The sequence below is a fragment of the Canis lupus genome, chromosome 31, assembly GCF_048164855.1.
Source record: "Canis lupus baileyi chromosome 31, mCanLup2.hap1, whole genome shotgun sequence".
Taxonomy (NCBI): domain Eukaryota; kingdom Metazoa; phylum Chordata; class Mammalia; order Carnivora; family Canidae; genus Canis; species Canis lupus.
Window position 1 is genome coordinate 12,455,173 of NC_132868.1, and position 19,558 is coordinate 12,474,730.

General features: G+C 56.1%; 2 long non-coding RNA genes across 6 annotated transcripts; one reads left to right on the forward strand and one right to left on the reverse strand.

The window, feature by feature from the left end:
• Positions 1-1,919: 1,919 nt before the first annotated feature.
• On the reverse strand, positions 1,920-5,987 carry LOC140622395 (uncharacterized). Its single transcript, XR_012022165.1, has 3 exons — positions 3,571-5,987; positions 2,651-2,828; positions 1,920-2,402 (listed from the first exon to the last, which is right to left on the reverse strand). It is a non-coding gene; the product is annotated as an uncharacterized lncRNA (long non-coding RNA).
• A 42-nt stretch (positions 5,988-6,029) lies between these two features.
• On the forward strand, positions 6,030-18,120 carry LOC140621963 (uncharacterized). 5 transcript variants are annotated; one of them, XR_012021709.1, is made up of 6 exons: positions 6,030-6,243; positions 12,750-13,555; positions 14,375-14,529; positions 16,396-16,520; positions 16,937-17,281; positions 17,564-18,120. It is a non-coding gene; the product is annotated as an uncharacterized lncRNA (long non-coding RNA). The 5 variants fall into 5 exon arrangements; XR_012021706.1 differs by adding an exon at positions 15,089-15,183 and having other exon boundaries at positions 12,750-14,507; positions 17,564-18,118; XR_012021708.1 differs by having other exon boundaries at positions 12,750-14,529; positions 16,965-17,281; positions 17,564-18,118.
• Positions 18,121-19,558: the final 1,438 nt, after the last annotated feature.

Consider the following 19,558-nt stretch of genomic DNA (forward strand, 5'->3'; position numbering starts at 1 on the left):
CTGGCTAGGCAAGTGTGACGTCACTGGGCGGGCCATCGGGAAGAGCACCCATGCACGCTGCCCTTCCCAGGCAGGACTTCTGCTTCCCTGGAGCCCTGGCTCTATGCTGAAGGCACTTCACGTGATTAGGCCAGGCTCACCCCAATGACTCAGGATACTCTCCTTTATTCAGCAACTTAACTGTGGAGTTTAGTCCTGTCTACACAGTACCTGGATGAGTGTTTGAGCCAATAACCAGGACATGGGCTCCAGGCAGACACAGGCCGCTCCACCCCACTGTCTGGAACTGAACGTGAATGGCCAGAAGCTCCAGGGAGGAAAGCATGCCACATGCTTCACTAAATTAACAACAAAACCGAGGCTCCATCTGCTTCCTTCACCTCAGAGGCATGGTCAACCGGGCTCTACCTGCCAGCCGTGGGGACAGGTCAGTGCAGGGGCCATAGGTTCATGACCACAGGACAGACCACAGGATGACAGCCCATACCGCCGTGGAGAAGCAGGTCTCCTTCTTGCCCAGCGTGCACACGGCCTACAGACCAGGCCAACGCAGCATCACGTGAGCTTTGTGCCTTGGAAACAAAATACAGACGCGGAGCTTTTGCTGTGAGTGAGAAGCTCTCCCGTTTCTCCAGCGCACACGGCAGCCCCTTGGTCCCCAGCAGTTGGCGTCATGCGCCTGAGGAACCCAGGATGTGGTTTCTCCAGAGCCGTGAGGGCCACGAGCCCAGGGGCCTGTTTGCACCCTCACAGGCTGCACACTGAACCAGCAACCAGTTCACCTCCCAGCTGCCGGAGCCGTCCCTGTAGCCGCCTGCTCCCTGCTGTTTGTTCCAGCCCTGGGTCTAGGAGGATGGATTTCCCACCGTGGGCCCTCGCCCGGCAAGGAGGGAAGGGACACATTCCAGAGAAGGGACACAAGGGCAAGACTCACAGCAATGACCAAGGGAAGGTACAGCCCCTGAGCTATGATGAGCAACATGCATGGGGTGGCTTGGAGCTGGGGAACAGGCCTGGCCCTCAGGTCCTGGGGGCTCAGGAATGGAGCGACCCGAGTGACCTGCACACCCATTCCCCGGGTGGAGGGGTCAGGGGCTGACCCCTCGGAGGTGCGGAGAGCACCCCCACCCCACCGCCAGAAGTACCGAGGGTCCCGGCGCACCCTGGGGCTCAGTGGGAACAGCAGCCACTGCCCCCACAGAATCCTAAACTTGGCCCCATGTGACTGACTGTAGGGTCTGAACAGAAGCCACCTGCCTCGTTTACAATGCTTAATAGGAAATGAAACTAAGAAGTGATCTTAAACCAGTAAAACTCTCACCTGCTGAGAAGACCTGACCGTCTGCGTGGGGGCCAGTGAGCCCCAGACAGGACGGGTGACAGCCGGGCTCTGGGAGGCTCACGGGCACACCTGGCAAAGGAGCTGCCTCGGCAGGAAAGATGAAACTGGAAGTAGGACGAAGGGGTGAGGAGAGCTGTAAGCAAGGAAGCCGTCAGGTGAACGATAGTGGCCTGCAGGGAAACCGCGGCCCTGGACGGACCCAGCTCAGTGGGCAGCGCGATGAGGGCGCCAGACCAGAGCCACAGCTCCGAGGACGCTGGCCAGCTTCAGCCAACTCCCAGCGAAGTCTGGCATTAACCCAAAACCAGGAAGAGAAGGGGAAAAAGGGGGACGTGTATTCACGTAAGAGAGACAGGAAAACGCAGGAGCAGAGCAGGAAGGCCACGCAAACAGGCAGTGAGGTACAGCACGGTCTGTGAGGCGGCCAAGCCTGCGCTCCTTGGGACACGTCCCGCGACAGCAGCAAAGCAAGCGCACCACATCGGACGTGATTGAGACGCAAAGCTTGAGGTCACCTAGATGCAGCTGAAGAACAGGGACACGTAGCCACAGAAGGACAGAGGGAAAGTACCCCAGAAGCACGGGCCCCACAAGGGTTTGCAGGGCGCGCGGAGAATCCCAGGACCGCAGAGCGGGAAGACAGCCTGATCCAACGGTGACAGGAGACGCACTCAGTAAAACGTGTTCGGCATCATCAGTCATCAGGAAAATGCAAATGAGTCCACTGGGCAATCTTACAAATTGTTGTAGAAATGAGAGACGGTGCCACCACATCGGGCCGTACCGTCTAGAAGCCTCTTAAAATTAGGCGCGCTCACCATCTCCCCCAGCCAACCTGCTCCCAGCTACTCGTGTGGAGTGGACGCAGGCATCCCAGGGAGTCCTGGCCACAAATGCTCATAGCATTTTACTCACCCAAAGCCAAGGTCTGGCAATGCCCTGGGAGCCCCTCGGTGGCAGAATGGAGACACCAGGCAGCGAGCTCATGCGGCAGTGACTGGGGCTTGTGCCTGCGGCCGGCGGGGACACGGACCAGCCTCATAGAAGCCCCCCCGGGCACCTGCACCAGGAACCACCACATGTCATGCTCTGGATGAGGCTTTTTGTCCAGTCAACAGAAAAAAAGTGCTGATGGCAAACAGAGAGGCTGTGTCTGGGGTCCCAGGGACTTGCCGGCCGGGGAGCCCTCCAACCTCTCAGGGGTTTGTGTCTCCCCATTTCCTGGGGATCCACGTTTGTCAAAAGTGAGAGGGGGTTAGCTGAGTTTTGGATGTTTTACCTACACTTGTAAATGTTCATAACACGGACCTCTATATAAAAGAAGCTGTCACAGCACAGAGCTCTAGGTGAGGGAGCCTCGGACTCGTGGGGAGGACATGTCCTCGCGTCTCTGCCCACCCAGATGTGCGTCAGAGACCAGCCAGATGCGAGAACGTGTCGTAAAGCAGGTGCAGGAAGGAGCAGGGAGGGACCCCAGGAAGCAGACCTACATGCATTTAGGATGAAATCATAAAACTCTCTCAATGTCTCATATTTTTAACTTTCATAAACATGTTGATAAAGTAAATGTGAAAAAATAATTAATTAAACGGTGGCTTGTGGACCGAACGTATCAGCCAACCAGACAGAGGGGAGCGGGCGCCTCTGCCGGCTGACAGGTCACAGCCGTCACCTCCTGCGGAGGCTCCTTGCAGACAGCCTGCCCCTGGGGTACAAGGGGAAAGGGCTGCCAGGGGCGCGGGGAGCGTTTCGGGAGATGGCCTGGCGGGGTGGCCTCCGTTGGGGTTCAGATCCTCCCAGGTCCCCTTGAGGTCCTGCTTCAACCATGTGCCAGTGCAAGACCGCCCAAGCCCAGAGGCACACCCCAGGCCACACCCCCACCCCAGGGCAGTGTCACAGACTCCAGGAGACCAGCCTCTCTGTGAGTCTGTGCACGAGGATCCGTGCACACATGGCTCAGCCTTCACGAGGCCGTGAGGCCTCAGCTTTCCACACCACGAGCCTATCAGGCCCACCATTTGTTCTCCAGGCCAGTTAGACCCAGGGGCTGGTGCCAAGCTCCCACCATCGGGCCATATGGACGTCTGCCAACGGGCTCTGGGCCCTTCCAGCCCCGGGTGTGAGTGCATGCTGTGGGGACCCCACCCCTGGGCCCCATCCTGCTCCTGCTATGGAACGCCATGCAAACAGTCCTTCCAGACGCCGCACTTTGAGAAGGGACAGCACACCTTCGGGGGAGAGGCCGCCCCGTGTGTCAGAGGTGGAAACACTCGCTGCGGTGCTCCTGTGGCAGCACGAGGAGCAGGACGTGTCTTTTCCGGCTGCCGCTCGTGGTCAGGGCTCCTCCTGGCACAGAGCTGACGGCAGCAGCCAGGTTCCTGGACACGTGATGAGACCAGAGGGAGAGAGGACGATGCCACAAATAAACGAATAACAATGCTCCATTCTCGAGCTGAACTCAGAGGCAGTCTAAGCCGGCACCTTCTGGGCTCACGACTCAAACCATCCCCCTTGTGTGTCCCCTGGCTGCACAGAACCCTATGAGCACTGACCCCAGAGAAGTGTCAGCCCACAGTGCCAGCCGTTAGGGACAGGCCTGGGGGTGAAAGTCTGCGGGGCATGCTGTCGGGCCCTTTGCTGAGGCCCTAGGAACATTTCCAGACATGCGTGTGAAGACCGCAGGGCCTCCTACGACTCTGCCCCCCACCCCGGGCCCTTCCAGCCTGAGGGAAGGGCTGCTGAGGATCTCTGAGCCTTGTCCACAGCCTGGGAGTGGTCCTAGGGGGTCCTAGGGGGCCTGTCCTGTGCAAACACAATAGATCATAGTCCCGTAGTCCGATACACGGGAAGCCCACAGGGTTTAAGGAGCAGGTGGCCGAGATGGTACAAACAGTCTCTGACACCCGCCAGCCTTTCACAGGCCTGTAAAGCACACAGAGAAGCCTTCTGTTCTGGAAACATTTGCCGTTGCACATGGAGCAGGAGGGATGCCCCAGAGGGCAGAGCCAGGAGCCCCGGGAGCAGGGGCCCCGAACAGAGTCACCGACAGCATGTGCTTCGCTGCACGGCGCAGCTGCTGGGGGCCGGCGGCTTCGGCTGTCATCCTTCATCCCCTTGCAAGCAGGCCCATCCTCTGTAGTTCTGCGTGTCTGGTCCCCTCGCTGAGGACGGGGTGGGCGAGCAGGATGTGAGCCACACCCAGGATCGGGGGGCCGCCACCCCACGCAAAGACGGAGGCTTTCGCTTGCTCGCTGCTCCTCAGAACCATGAATCGTCACAGAACTTGGCATCTCCAGAGCCTACTTTTATTATCATTTACCTTGAAAGCAAGTGTCCTTTTTCTGGTCAGAATATGTGCGGCAGCAGGAGGTAGGCTGGCAGCCGCTCCCTGACTCGGGGCTGCGCCCGCTCCTCCAAAAAAAGTCGCTTCCCAACTGGGGTCAGGATTCCTTGTGCCTGTGGCGGTGCCGCCCAGTGGGCAGTGGGCTCGCCATCCTTAAACACCGAGTTCTGACGTCCACCCGGCGTCCGTGTCCTCACCCTCCCTGGCCCAGCAACCTCAGTGTCCGGGACTGAGGAGCGAGGAGCGAGGGGTCTGGAAGCCCGCCCGCCACGGCAGCCCCTGCTAAGTCCCGTAACAGAGGGTCTGCAGCACCTCAACAGGTGGGCACGTGAGCACCGGGACGTTCTTGGCCGAGCTCAGCGTCCACGTGATCAACATCCCCCTTCCTGTCCCCGCAGCCGCGGCTCCGGAACCCACCTCAACAGCAGAAAGTTCATGTTTGGCACCTGCAACACCTGCCACGGTCCACGCGGCAAGGACACGGACCTGCGGCGCGTCCGGGCTGCCACGCTGTGAGACATGCGCGTCCTCGAGGCAACGCCTGCAACTCAGACACGCTGAGAGGCGCCTCTTCAAACATCAGCTGATGTAAATTCTGAAAGACGGCATTCTGCTCAGTAAATTACCACTTAATATGTCGGAAAAGCATGCCGGATGAGAGAGAGATGTATTTATTGAATGGCACAGACATTCGGGGATAAAGCAAAGATATTCCCCATGTGGCTTAGGCCATAAATGTGGAACCCACAAACATACAATCACTCGGAAAATAATATTGCAGATTTCAAATTTCTCTGACTTGGACTCGTAGGACTTAAAAATTCAAAAAAATACCTTCAGCCTTCATTCCTTTAAACGGCCGAAGTTCTAAAATCCCAGTTGATTAGAGCTGTATTCTCCGTAAACAACAGTTCTGAGAAATTGAAAGATATATTTTCTGTGAGGCTCGTGTATTCATTTCACTGTACAACATAACCCAGGAGATTTGAGGCATTTAAAAGAAATTTTCTGCTTTCTCTCCTTGCCATTGATCTGTCACAGCACGGAAACGCTGCTGTCCCTTCCGACTGCTGACACTGGGGCCTCCTGGCCTCCCTGGGCTGCAGGCCAAGAGGTCAGTCTGTGGGTGGGGGGTCGGTGGGGCGAGCGGCCCCCGTCCTCCCCGCAGGGCAGGTGCACGGCAGGGATGGGAATCCAACAGGCAGGCATCCCTTCTGCTGTCCCCACAGCTAGTCCCCTGTGTCCACCTCGAGGCCTCTAGACAGGACAGGTGGGCACGAGGCTCCCGGCAAACCATCAGGAGACCCGGTGTTGCCATGGAGACCTCAGCTCCCGTATCTACAGCAGAACCCCAGGGTGGCACAAGCCCCTTGGCGGGTCTGACAGTGGTCTAGGACCCTTGGCGCCATCCCGAAACACCCCGCACCTGCACCCAGTGCTCGGGATGGAGGGGACGACCTTCCGGGCCACGGGGCATTGAGGCCAGGCAGGAGGGATGGAGACACCAACCACAAACCAGAAGCAAGCACCCCCCGGGCAAGGGGAGAGTGGAATGCAGGTATGGATGAGGGACAGGGCGGCCAGCCCGGCAGTGAAGGTGGCGCCACGCATGTGGTGGGCAGTGGGAGAAGCTCAGATCCCGCGGCAAGGAGACGCAGCCTATGAGGACCCGGCGGAGACGCCCAGGCGCATAGACAAAGCCATGTGGCAGCAGCACCCGATGGCTGCGAGGCCCAGTCCCAGGCACTGGGAGACAGGGAATTCTCTGCAGGCCGATGTGACACCTGGGCGTCCTCAGGTGGGAGTGGCATGTTGGCGTCACAGGCTTCAGCGGTCACGCCAACTACAGCCAGGCCCGGGGCACACAGAGCGGACGCAGGGAACGGGACACAGGGCAGGAGGTGACCCCCGGGGGACTGGGGCCGCAGGGGTGTGGCTGGGGGCTTGTTGGCTGGCTGGGGACAGTGGGGAGAGAGCCCCCGAGTTCCTGCCCTTCGGTTGGCTTTGAGCGGGAAGCGGAGGCCCATCTCTGAAAGGACACTCGGCAAGCATCTGAGCAGGTGAGTGTCTGAGCAGCGGGCAGACGGGGACGAACCCCAAGCACCAGCCCCTGGGAAGGGCTCGACGATCCCGTGGGGAGACAGACATAAGCAGTGCTCCCATAAAGATCCCTGGCTTTGTGGGCCTCTGTGTGCTGAGTGTGGGCTCCGGGATTTGAGAACCACCCCCAGGTCCAAGACCAAGGTTTCGGGAATGACAGGGGAGGAGCCCCCCGGGCTAGCGGCATTCTGTGGACAGGGCCCCTGGTTTCTCTGTGGGATGTTTGTCCAACCGGGAGCCCTGCAGGAATCCCAGGACAGGCTAAACCTGGGAAGCTCTCGCTTTTCCCAAAAGGTGGTGACACTTAAGGGTGATGGAATGAGGGCTGAACCTTCTGGAAGTTTCCACCCCCCCCTTGTGGTATAACCCATTCCCCTGCAACCCCTGAATGCTGCCCTTCGAGGCTTCTGGAAGGGGCTCAGTGAGCCCTTGCCACCTAATTGCATGGCGCCAGCAAGGCCTCTTGAAGCGCAGGGTCCATGCTCCCAACCAGGCCACGTGGGAGGCCACGGAGGCCACTGGTACTCAAGAGCTGGTCAGCACAAGAAGCTCCTCCCGAAGCAGCCTGGTCATCGTGCACCCCACGGCACAGTGCTCCCCAGTCTTCCCTCATGGAGGACAGCAAGCAGAGAAGCAGGGATGGCCCTGCTCATCTCGTGGGGCACACATCCACCAACGTGGGGCACCGTCACGGGCGGATAAGAACTTAAGGGATTGTTTCCAGGTTGCGAGGAGGACCCTTTCTCTCCTTCTTGGTCTAAGTATCCAGCACTCCCAACCACAGAGGCCTGTAAATCCCACACAGGGACATTATTCGTTGGACAGGTCTCAGCAGTAACCGGGCCCTGGGACAGTTCCCCAGCTCCAGAACCCGATGCCACAGTGCTGGCTCTTCAATTATGCATCAACCTCAGCAGGAAAAAAACCAGTGCAGCCTGCTTGGAAGAGACCATCTCTCCCCCGAGCTCCTCCCCAAACATCCCTCTAGGTGGACGGGAAAAAAAAAAAAAAGATACTCGAATGCTGGGAATTACAATCTTTTTATATTAAATGAGTTTATGTTGAGGGAAATTAATGCCATTAAAACCCGAATCAAAGGGTGGTGGCTGGCTGGTTCCTCACCATGGTTCAGGCGCACCGTTGTTTCCAGAAGCTTATCAGGCCCAGGCTTTGGGAGCCAGGGACCACATGCCCGACGCTCAGCCCTTCCCTTGATGCTCAAAGGACCTCAAAAGCAGAAAACTTGTTTCTCTGATTCCACAAATTACACCATAAACCCTCAAGCCTGCGGAGCCTCAACAAGCCTGGTCTCCACTGACGGTGCCCATGTCCACACCCACAGCACAGCGTCAGACGCTTCGGGGGTGGAGGCCACACTGAGTGGCCAAGAAAAGCAGAGGGTAGGTGGAGAGACTCAGAAAGCAAGGGGCCGCACGTGCATGCTGTTGACTCGGCCTGAGACCTGGGGTTCGGTGTCGGTCTGCCCCACACTCGTTCCTGCTTCCACAAAGGTCTGGGTGCGCCATGCCGTCCAGCCCCCATCTGATGCCTTTGCTTTGAAGCATGGACAGATTCAGGCTGAGTGGAGATGGGGTGGAGACATGGCCTCCTTCCGCCTGGACCTCCACCTCCCCTGCACAGGCAACAGCTCTCCATGGGGACGCAGGAGGAAATGGGGATTTTGGAAGAGCAACCGTCAGTCTTCAGGGACAGGACCCTCCCTCAGGATGTCTTGGGAGGGAAGGGGAGAGACTAAGACACTAAGTAAATCATCAAGTTTAAGGGACATATCACCACATATGCATTCCTTGTGGAAATAACTTGGTGGTAAGGATGGAGAAGACGTGCAGGCCGACCTGCTCCACGCAGGCTCCAGCAGTGACTTCACTAAGACTGTTTTGCTTCTCCACAGACTTAACACCTTGTTTGCAAAGATAAGAAGGACGTTAAGAACTTTTTGGGCCCAGAGTCTACAGCCACGCTCGTGCTAGAAACCAGTGCAGACCTGTGCGTCTTACCCTTGGTGCTTTAGCAAGACTTTAATGCCAAAGACCCCCAAACATGTGGCTTGGCCATCTCTAGTATGTGCATAAGGGAGGGGACATCTCCCAAAGCCCCACGGCCACTGTCGGCTTCCTCCACAAGCTGGATGCCCCACATGGCCCGGCTGTGCCAGGACGGCAGGGGCCCCATGACTGGACCCTGAACGTCTTGTCCTCAGTGAGACAGAGGCTGCAGTGGCCCGTCCTCCACCAGCCCTTCCTGACGCGGTCTTCGGTGCCCCTGGGTGCAAAGGACAGTGCCCCCGACACCTCTTAAGAACAGGGTGTTACCCAAGTGACAAAAGGGTGACAACAGGGAGAGCTGGGGACCTCACTCCAGACCCCTGGGCAGGCAGGGACGCCTGGGGGCCGACAGTTGCTAAAGGTAGTATGTGGGTGTCTGGGAGGAGGGCAGCCTGACCGAGGACCGGGTGGACAGGACCTCAGTCACCAGCTCAGCAGGACTCCTGCTGCAAGTGGGCTGGTGGCCCAAGAACAGGCTGAGCTCAAGGAAGGCTTCGGGGAGCTGGGCCCTGGATAGGGTGCACTCCGAGCCAGCGTGTGTCCTGCCAAGACCTACACTCTGTTGAGTTATTCGGATATCCCATCTGCCTGGTCACATGACACCTACGGACACTTTTGGAGGGCTTAGTTGAGACTCTTGGCTGCAATAATCTGTATTTCATGATCTAAATCTCTGCCTTCATTCCAAGCTTTCTCAACATCATGGGCTATTTGATGGCACCACAGGCTGGCGTGCTCCAGGCCATCTGCTCTCCAGAGGTCCAGAGGCAGAACCAGGCTGGGGTTGTGCACAGTCTCAGTTACCCACAGCTTGTCAGGGCACATTCTGACTTAAGAGAAAGAGACAGCCAGGTTACAAAGCAAAGCCAGGATGGCCCTTCTCCATGTCCAAAATCACTCAAAAAATCCCAGTCAAATCTCTAACATTCTCACTAAAAGAACAATGGCAAAAATGTCAGAACATGGTCACATTAACATCAGCCAGTGCCTGCCCTTACGCTTCTTATTCATGAATTTATCCAATCAGTCAGAAATATCTATGGCATGCCTACCATGTGCCAGGCCCCGAGCAAGGCCATGGGCAGGGGGTCAGTCCTGCCCTGTGGGATCCTGTGTGACAGGCATCAGGACAGCTGGCACAGAGCTCGGTGCCATGGAGCAGGCGCCACACAGACTCCTCTCTTGATTTTTAGAGCAAGGTAAAGCCATCTAGTAATTAGGATGAGTCAAGAAGAGGTAGGAGCAAATCAAAGTGGTACAGCTCTTCTATTTCCACACACACTCAGCTCAGGTGGCTTCCCTCAGTCACGCTGGGAAACACCTTCATATCAGCAAACACGCAGAAAGTAATGCTCCAGGGGGTGGAAATGAACCAGAAGCCCTTGCCCTAAATTCCCAGGCAGAAAAAAAAACCTTCAAACTCACTTAAGTTCTTTACAAAGAAGACCTAATTCATGCTGCATCTCCACATGGGCCAGAGGGAAAGGCGTCACTCACTGGCCTCTGCACACAGGAGGCAGGAGGCCCCCGAGGAAGGGGAGGTGAGCATGTCTCAGAGGCCCTGGCAGCCGGCCTGGGACCCACACCCCGAGGGAGCAAACCCGGCATAGGCAGTAGACAGGGAGCCCCTGTTCCCCCGAGTGGAAGGAGGAGCGTTCTGATGCCTGGATGGTCAAGCCACCTCCGTGCCACCTACTGAACTCCCAGCGGCTCCAGAGAGGAAACCTGGAAGTGCAGTGGCTGGAAACGAGCCCACAGTAATTGCCGTGGGTCTGCTGAGATTCTGCTAACTGCTTCCAGGAAGGGAAGAGCATCCCCGAGTAGCAGCGGCAGGTCCTCCAGAGGGCCACAGCCCAGCCAGAGCCCATTCGGACAGAAGTAACACGATTTTATCACCTTGAGTTACAGATCCAGGTGCGCTAATGGAAGACCATGTGGATCCCAAGTGCCCCTAGGTGGGGACTTTCCTGGCTGCTTTTGTCTGCTCTTCTCAGGGAAAGGTCTTTCTTTGGATACAACTTTGGTCTTTTCTCTTTAAAAAAAAAAAAATAAATAACCATATGTTCCAGCTGATTGTTGCTTCATTTTCTAGACACCATGCATTGCCACCTGTGCTGGCTTGTCACCTAAGTGGAGTAATGGGTACAGATACAGCAACCCACTGAACTCCCATAAAATAAATACTTAAGAATGCTAGCAGACAATCAAAGAGGCTCTGAAGGCCCTCCTGTAAGATTCATCTTTTCTTTATGAATTTTGAGGTTTCTTATCGTGATATACATACAAAATTTTTGAACCCATGAGGATAGTGTGAAAACACATCAATAGAGACTCCAGGGCCCCCTCAGTCGTAATAGACAAAAATTGGAAACAAACCATATATCCATCTTCCAGTGAATCTGTACACAAAATGTAGCATAGGCATCATGGAATCCTACTGGTAATAATAAGGAACAAACCACTGTTTCGTGCCACATGTAGACAAACCTCAAAAACATGCTAAAAAAAAAAACTAAAACAGTATGCTGAAAATGCCAGGCCTATAAGAGCATATACTGAATTATTTCATTTATGTAAAAGTTCTAGAAAAGGGAAAAAATAACTACAAGAAGAAAATTATAGAAGCAGACCAGTAGTTACCTGACATGGGGCTGGCGTTGAGGTTGGGGGGCTGTTACACTACTTGATGTGTTTGGACATCTGGAAACATTATTACTAGGTATTTGACAGAGGATGAGAATGTGTGGAAAATGTAGTACTAGCTTCATAGAAGATCATGTCATGAAAACAATCATGCAAATATTAACTCCAGGAAAAATGCAAAGTCACATGGCAAAGGAAAAATAATCACAGGACATAACTTGACTTAGCAGTAAATAAAAATGATTTATCCCAAACTAGTGGGTAAGTGTGTTAGGAAGTCAGGGAGAGAACGTCTGGGTGGCTCAGTCCATGAAGCATCTGCCTTCAGCTCAGGTCATGATCCTGGGGTTCAGAGGATGAGCCCCCTGTCAGGCTCCCTGCTCAGTGAGGAAGCTGCTTCTCCATCTCTCTCTGCTGTTCCCCCTGCTTGTGCTCTCTCGTACTCTGCCAAATAAATAGGTAAAATCTTTTTTTTTATTTTTATTTATTTATTTATGATAGTCACACAGAGAGAGAGAGAGAGAGAGAGAGAGGCAGAGACACAGGCAGAGGGAGAAGCAGGCTCCATGCACCGGGAGCCCAACGTGGGACTCGATCCCGGGTCTCCAGGATCGCGCCCTGGGCCAAAGGCAGGCGCCAAACCTCTGCGCCACCCAGGGATCCCAAAATCTTTTTTTTTAAATGAAAGGACATGAGCAAAATACATCATTACAATCTACTTCCTCCACCATTTTGAAAGTAACACTTTAATGCCAAAAAAGTCAGAAGAACAAAAATTAAATACTCATTTAATTTTTTCAAGGAAAGGGATGCCTGGGTGGCTCAGTGGGTTAGATGGCTGACCCTTGATTCCAGCTCAGGTCACAATCTCAGGATCCCAGAGGATTCTCTCTCTTGAGGATTCTCTCTCTCTCTCTCCCTCTGCCCCTCCCTCCACTCACACCTTCACTCTTTTTCTTTCTGTGTCTCTCAAATAAATGAATCTTTTAAAAAATTAGTTCAGGGATCCCTGGGTGGCGCAGCGGCTTGGCGCCTGCCTTTGGCCCAGGGCGCGATCCTGGAGACCCGGGATTGAATCCCACATCGGGCTCCCAGTGCATGGAGCCTGCTTCTCCCTCTGCCTGTGTCTCTGCCTCTCTCTCTCTGTGTGACTATCATAAATAAATAAAAACTTTTAAAAAAATAAATAAATAAATAAAAATAAAAATTAGTCCAAAGAAATACTTTCTTTCTTAATTGTATCATTTTATTGCAGATGAATGAAAATTTCCTCGTGGCCTAGTCGTCATCTAGGATCAGCACCATCATCAAAGAAAGTGGACAAGCAGATGGAAGAGGACATTGCTAAGTTAGGCTTTCAGCAAAGGCCCTTTCTACCTTTCTCTCTCTTTCCCTGCCTCTCACCTGGAATGCAGATGTGATGGTTGAAGCATCAGCCGCCACAGTAAGACTATGAAGCAAACTTAGGATGGCAGTCAATGAGGTAGAGCAGAGGGTTAGAAGGAGCCCTGGTCCCTGAGGAGGTTGAAGCTTCCGTGACTGCACAGGCTGCTCTCCTCCAGCCCCTTTGAGAAGAGGGAAAGTTCTGTTCTACTGTATTCAAGCTGCTGTCATTCCCAGTGTCTGTTATTAGCAACCAAGCTCAATTCTTAGAGGATACAGCTTTGCCGACCCCTCTTTCTATTCTTGCTTAGAGGCCACCTACCTTTCCCTGGGTGTATTCCAAAAATGAATCTATGCCTTCAGCAAAGACTATGTCCACAGCGAGGAGCTGGGCCAGGAGCTAAAAGCTAGGCCTCACTAGTCTCTCCTCCTCAGATCGTCTCACTCGGGACTTTTCCTGAATATCAATCCACAAACCTCTTCTCAGCAGTTCCCAGGCTCCATCCCAACAGGCCAGGGCTGCCCAATTCAACTCACATTCAGAACAGCAGGAGACTGGGCTACAGTGTAGCTACAGCGGCCTCCACCTGGACCCAGGAGATGGGAGTATCTGAGGGCACTTTCTGGATGGCTCTCAGAAGCAACAATGCACCGAAATATCTTCTGGCTGTGACTCTGGTGAGCCCAACATTCCCATCTCTGCGGACGTGACAGCTCCCCTGGCTGGCCCGAGCTCTCGGGCACAAGGGTGATGCTCACAGTGGGCCCAATAGTAGCCCCCAAAGGACGCATCCATGTCTTCATCCCCAGGCCTTACCTGGGAAAACAGAGCTTGCATATGTAAGCTAGTTAGGGACTTGAGGCAAGAGCTGCTCAGGACCACCTGGGTGAGCCCTAAATAATGACACGTGTCTGTACAAGAGACACAGAGGAGACGTGCAGACAAGCACTGGCGAGAAGCCATGTGAAGGTATAGGCAGAGACCGGAGGACAGGGCCACTAGCCCAGAGGCCCTGGAGCCTCCAGCAGTAGAAGAGGCAGGAAGGACTGTCCCCCAGAACATGTGTGGCTCCAGGAACATGAGTACCGATTCCTGTTGTCACAAGCCCCCAGTCTGTGACATTTCTTATGGCCACAGAAGGCTAATGCACCCTTTCCCTCATGCTCATCCCTGTACTGCCAGGGCCCAGGGACCCCACATGCTGCCTGAGGCTCCCTCCTTGCCTCGGACCCTGTTAGTTACAGGTTTGCTCCTGTGTCTGCAGCCCCAGAGGTGAAGCCGGGGCTGGCGGCCTCAGCTGGGGGCTCAGCCCCTCCAAGAGAACAAGGACAGACCATCCACCACCAGGCACCGCCGTTAGGGGAACCCCAGCCCAGGGCCTTGCTCCCCATGTGACGCCCCCTCCCCTGAGCCCCCTGCCCTGGGCGTCCTGGGGGGCAGCCCTCGCTGAGCCGGTCTCCCTAAGTAGTCCTGTTTGATGCCCTTTCCCCAAACAGAGATGCCCGCCAGGCTAACGTTTCTATGGTTCATTATTTTTCTCATGAAAAGTAATGAGTTTTAAAAGAGTTCACCTTCTGGAGATGAAGATCTGGCTGGAGGACCATTAACGCTGCCGACCCCAAGCCCCAGGTGCACGGAGATCTTTAGAAAGGTCGCGTCTCCCTCACTGGGAACAGGTCCTGGGGGAAGCAAGGGGCGCTCTGATATTTTCCCGAAACACATGCTCAGATAAGATGTGGGAACAATAGAAAAAGTCCTTTAAAATAGTGTTTTTTTAATTGAACACATGAGATCTCAGGGATTTTATTTAGAGACTTTTCAAACATGTGGTGGGTAACAGGCCACCACCTGTTTTTGTGGATGAGGTTTTGGGAGCGCACGACCCGCCCAGGCACTTGGTGTTGCAGGGCTGCTTGGCTGTGATGTGGAGCTGGATGAGTGAGACGGTGGCGGCCGTCGCGGGCAGGAGGGTGTCCCTTTGGGTGGCCGCTCGCGGGGAAAGGCTGCTGATCCTGCAGCAGGGTGGGAAGGGCCAGGTAGTGCGCTCGGGGCACCGCCTGCCGGAGGGGATGGTGGCAGCTGGGGATGGTGGCAGCCGGCGCTAATGCGTCGTAACAGACACCTTGTTAACCTCATCTCTGAGTGCCCTGACTACAGTCGTTTTTAGCTGCCTCTTTCATCTTTTCTGTGTTTTCCAAACTTTCTACAAGGAGCATTATAACTTATCAAAAGACACTATTTTATGAGAGCTGTCGTGTTGTTGAGCCAGCCCAGCCAGCACCATCTCTTCCCTCAGAGAGAGCAGGTAACAGAGGGAGAGGTGGACGCAGGATAATAGAGATGGATGTGCTCCCGCCAGCCCAGGACCCCAGTGAGAAAGGGTCGGGAGTGTAAGGCATGGCCCTGACATGTGTGCAAGGCCCTCTGAATGTCTTGTGTTCCCACCCCTCACGGGGCACGAAGCCACCCACCTGCCCCTCTCTGCACATGTGGGGACTGAGGCCTGCAGGGCTGGAGTTTTCTGACTTGCTCCAGGGCTGATCCTGCAGGGATGAGGGAGCCCGGGCGCATGGCCTCCATTGGGGAACAGGTCATAGGAGGGCTGGCCAGTGCGGTAACACTGCAGGGAGACACACAGGTGAGGAGGCTCTGTCCCAGGCTGCCAGTCACCCTTGTCTGGCCGTGGGTGTGCATACACACGTGGAAGGACATCCTTCCCTCCTCAGAGCAGTGACGGGCCCATTGCAGAGGAGTGACCCAGAGCGTGCACCCAAGGAGAACCTGCAGGGGACACAGGGCAGGATCTGTTCCCTGGCGGCCCAGAGGTCACCGTGTCGGTCCTGTGTGGCCTCCCGGGAGTCCGTTACTTCTCGCTCCTGCCAGCCTCCCCTTCTCAGGAAAAGGACACCTTTTTCTCAAAGTCAGCCAAGGTTCCTCGAGGATGAAATGAAAATATTTGCATTTATTTCAGAAAAATACAAGAGAATGTTGGTGAGGCAGTTAGGCTGGTTAAAATCTAGAGTTCAGCGGAGTGGCTCCTCTCTGGCCATGGGCCCGTCTGTCCACTGAGTGTGGAGCCAGATCGCTGTGGAGCATCCCCTGTCCAGCCACCGAGGAGCCTCCGGCTCTTCCTTTCCATCCAGACATGAAGCGCACAGAATGCAAACTGTGCTGCGGTCAGAGAGCCATGTCAGCCCCAGCCCCTCATAGGTGGGCGTGCAGGCCCCTCAGCATCCTGCATGGTGGGGAGCTGGCCATGCTGTCACTACCACCTTCGGGAGACATCTGAACCAGAATGTGTTACCTGTCCTCACTGTGTGTGGCCAAGTTTGCCATAGACCCCAGACGTGTCAGGACTGCAGACAGCAGCTCACAGCTTCACAGCTAGGCCCCCAGGCAACAGTGACCCCCCTCCCTCTGGGTGGTGCAGGACAGGGACTGCCTTCCCTCCAGGTGGTGCAGGACAGGGAGCTCCTTCTCTCCGGGTGGTGCAGGACAGGGAGCTCCTTCCCTCCAGGTGGTGCAGGACAGGGAGCTCTGTCTAGTCTTCCTCAGCCCTAGGACATCTAGCGTCAAGTGGGCAGTGGCCCATCCTCGAAGAGGCTGTCCCCAGACAAGGGACAGGCCCACGTTGTGCACAGAGTAAGTGCTCCCTTGGGCTCCTCCCCCCTCTCACTCCTGCATGACCACAGCCCTTCCTGGACGGCGGGCCAATGGTGGAGACATCCCAACCACCCACACCCTTGGGGCCCAGGAGCTTCATTCAGCACGAGGGAGCCGCATACAGTCAGCGTGGTGACAGCTCACAACTGAGCTCGGGAAGTGGACAGACTTCTGGAAGGATCCAGGACTCAGGGCCTGGGGGTGTGGGGCTCCCTTCAGGGTGCAGCCTGTGATGGCTACATGTGTAGGAGGCTGAGAGCAGACTTCCCTCTCTGGGAAAGGTGACACTGCCCACTTGGGCTGGGCTCCCTTGGACACCCCAACCAGCCACCCTCCTCATGGATGCTGAATGTCTCCACCCCCACCTTCCAATTTCTTCCCCTCTGAACCCTCAGTCACCTCCAGCTCCCTGCTCTGCTCCAGGACGCACCAGCCACAGAGCAGGACTTGCATCGACAGCTCCAGTTCCAGCCGCATGGTCCTGTTGTCCAACCCATGCCCACAAGGCCTTGCTCTCACTCACACACTCCAGTCCAGTCCCTATGGAGCAGCCCTGGCATGTGGGACCCCTCGGTGCCCTGAACCTCTGGGCCATCAGGGGCATGCAGGATGAGCTGCCTCCCTCAGGAGACGCACTGCAAAGGGGAGTGCTGGAGGCCCACCCAGAATCTGCCTCCAGCAGCGGTCCCCACACCCAGCAAACTCTCCCGAGAGTGGCCAGTGAGCACCTGCAGTGCTGGGTGAGCTCACATGATGGGTAGGGTCCCCTGGGACGCCAGGGCAGGTGTCAGCGGGGGTGGGAGGCCACTCCCAATATTCCCAGCAGGAAGGGAGTCCTGGAATTCCCAGGGCGGAGCAGGGCCCAGCTGAGGCCACACTGGCATCAGGGACCCCACACGCCACCCCAAGTCTCCTCACCCTCTGGGCTGAGCAGGGGGCTGAGCTCCAAGTGTCTGGGTGTCAGGTGGGGTACTACCCACTCAGCTGTGGAGGTCACTCCCCTGACACCCCGACCCGACCAGGGACCAGAAGTGGCCAAAGTTTCAGGAAGGGCTGACTCGCTGGGACGCTGTTCCCTTCTGAAGCTGTGTGACCAAACACCACAAGCCACGTGTTCCCCGCTCTGCACGGCTGCTTGGGCCCCGGACAGCTCAGGGTGTCGGCAATCCAGACCCGTGCTGCTGTGGCTGGCTTCTGAGATACTGGCCCCTTGGGGGTCTCGGAGTTCCCAGCTGAGCCACTGCTGACCCCCATCCCGGTCTGGACACAAGCACAGAGAAGAGCCATGTCCCCCCGGCAGCGTGCCTGTTAAGGCACCGTGTTGGCCACGGTGTCCCCATCTCAGGCAGGTGACACGAGCCTCCCACTTCTGTGTAAGGGAAGCCCTGACGTGGACAGAAGACCCCTCCCGCGACTGCGAGGGGCTGCTGGCTGCCCCACCGCACCCAGCCCTCCTGGCCACAGAGCCCCGCAGAGCCCGGCGGCGGCGGACCGGGTGCCAGGCCTGCGTGCGGTGGGCGGTGCGCAGCCCGCAGCTGCTGGAATCTCTGAGGTGAGCAGCACATCGCTACGTCCCACACGTTGTTTTCCTTGATTAAAAACTGATTTTCTGCTCTGCTCTCAGAATTGGTTTTCATTGCCTTTGGAGGAATAGAAGGGGGAGGGATAAAAAATCTACTGTAAATAATCTTCCTTGGGAAAGAGATGGAAGAAAAGAAAACCTAATTTGTCTGATTTTCTTTTTTATAAAATAAGCTCATACTTAATGAAAACAGTTTATGCTGTGCATATATCATCTTTATGTTCGGAGTAACCGTGGAGAAATCTCTGCTTTAAAGCATCCCCGGAACGCGCACGGCGGGGAAATGAGCCCAGCACGTCTGCGGTGTGGAAGCCGGGGCACGGGGCTGACTAATCTGTCCCCACCGTAACCCCCGGCACGGGGAGCACGGCCTGCACCGCGCCCGCCAGGATTTAATATTCTGTTGGATAATTGAAACACTTGGGATTAAACTAAATGCACTTTTAGAATCACAGATCTCCTGTTTACTGTAAATCCTTTTTCTTGAAGGAAACTAACAATTTAATAACACGTCTCCAGGCTCTACTCAAATGGGTCGTCTGAAAGATGAGATAAAAAAAAAAAAAAAAAAAAAAATAAGAAAACAGAGCAGACAGAGGCAAGACCTCCTCTCAGGAGCTAGCAGACCCCCAAGCGCCTGCGGCCAGTGGGGCTGTGCTCTGAGCGGTCAGGGGCGCCCTTGTCCCTCTTTGCCCATCCAAACAAAGGGGGGGCCTCTGCCCCCTGGGCCCCCTCACTGGACGGGGCTCCAAATGTGGAGAGTCACCTGGACCCCGCCACTCCCCCGAAGGCGCTTGTCCTCTGAGATGGTGGAAGGGGCTCTGTGGGTGGGAAGCAAAGAGGAAGGTGCCTCCCCCTTCACCCCCGAGGCAGCAGAGCTTGAGTCAGGGGGACTGAAGGACAGACCTGCCCACGGCTTCCCTGCTCGCTCACTCTAGCTTTTCCCACCTTCCTGCAGAAGACAGCTTATCTAGACGGTGCCCTTGGACCCATTGCATGGGACATGGAAACTGAGATGTGGCAAGGAGTGTCCGTCCCAGGGGGGCAAAGTCGGGACTGGACCCCCACCACGGCCACACGGAACCCCCCAGCTCCTGCTTCGTGATCTCCTGAGATGGCACTCGACAGGGCAACCTCAGGGCAGGGGCAGGCATCCAGGCCATGCCACGTCCGGCCAGTGCCCTCCTCCCGGAGCCCACAGGTTACCCGGGGCTGACCGCACTGTCCTGGGGAGGAGACCCCAGGGTGCCACGTCCGGCCTGGCTCATCACCCCTGCCTCCCCAGCCTCTGTCCCCAACAGGGACCTTGGAGGCACCATGGGGCAAGGCAGCTGAGTCAGGGAGAGGGCTCGGTGCTGAGCCTCTAGGAGCTGCAAGGCCCTGGGGCCAACCCTGGGAGCAGACTGGTTGGGGGATGTGCTGCCTGCACCCGGCC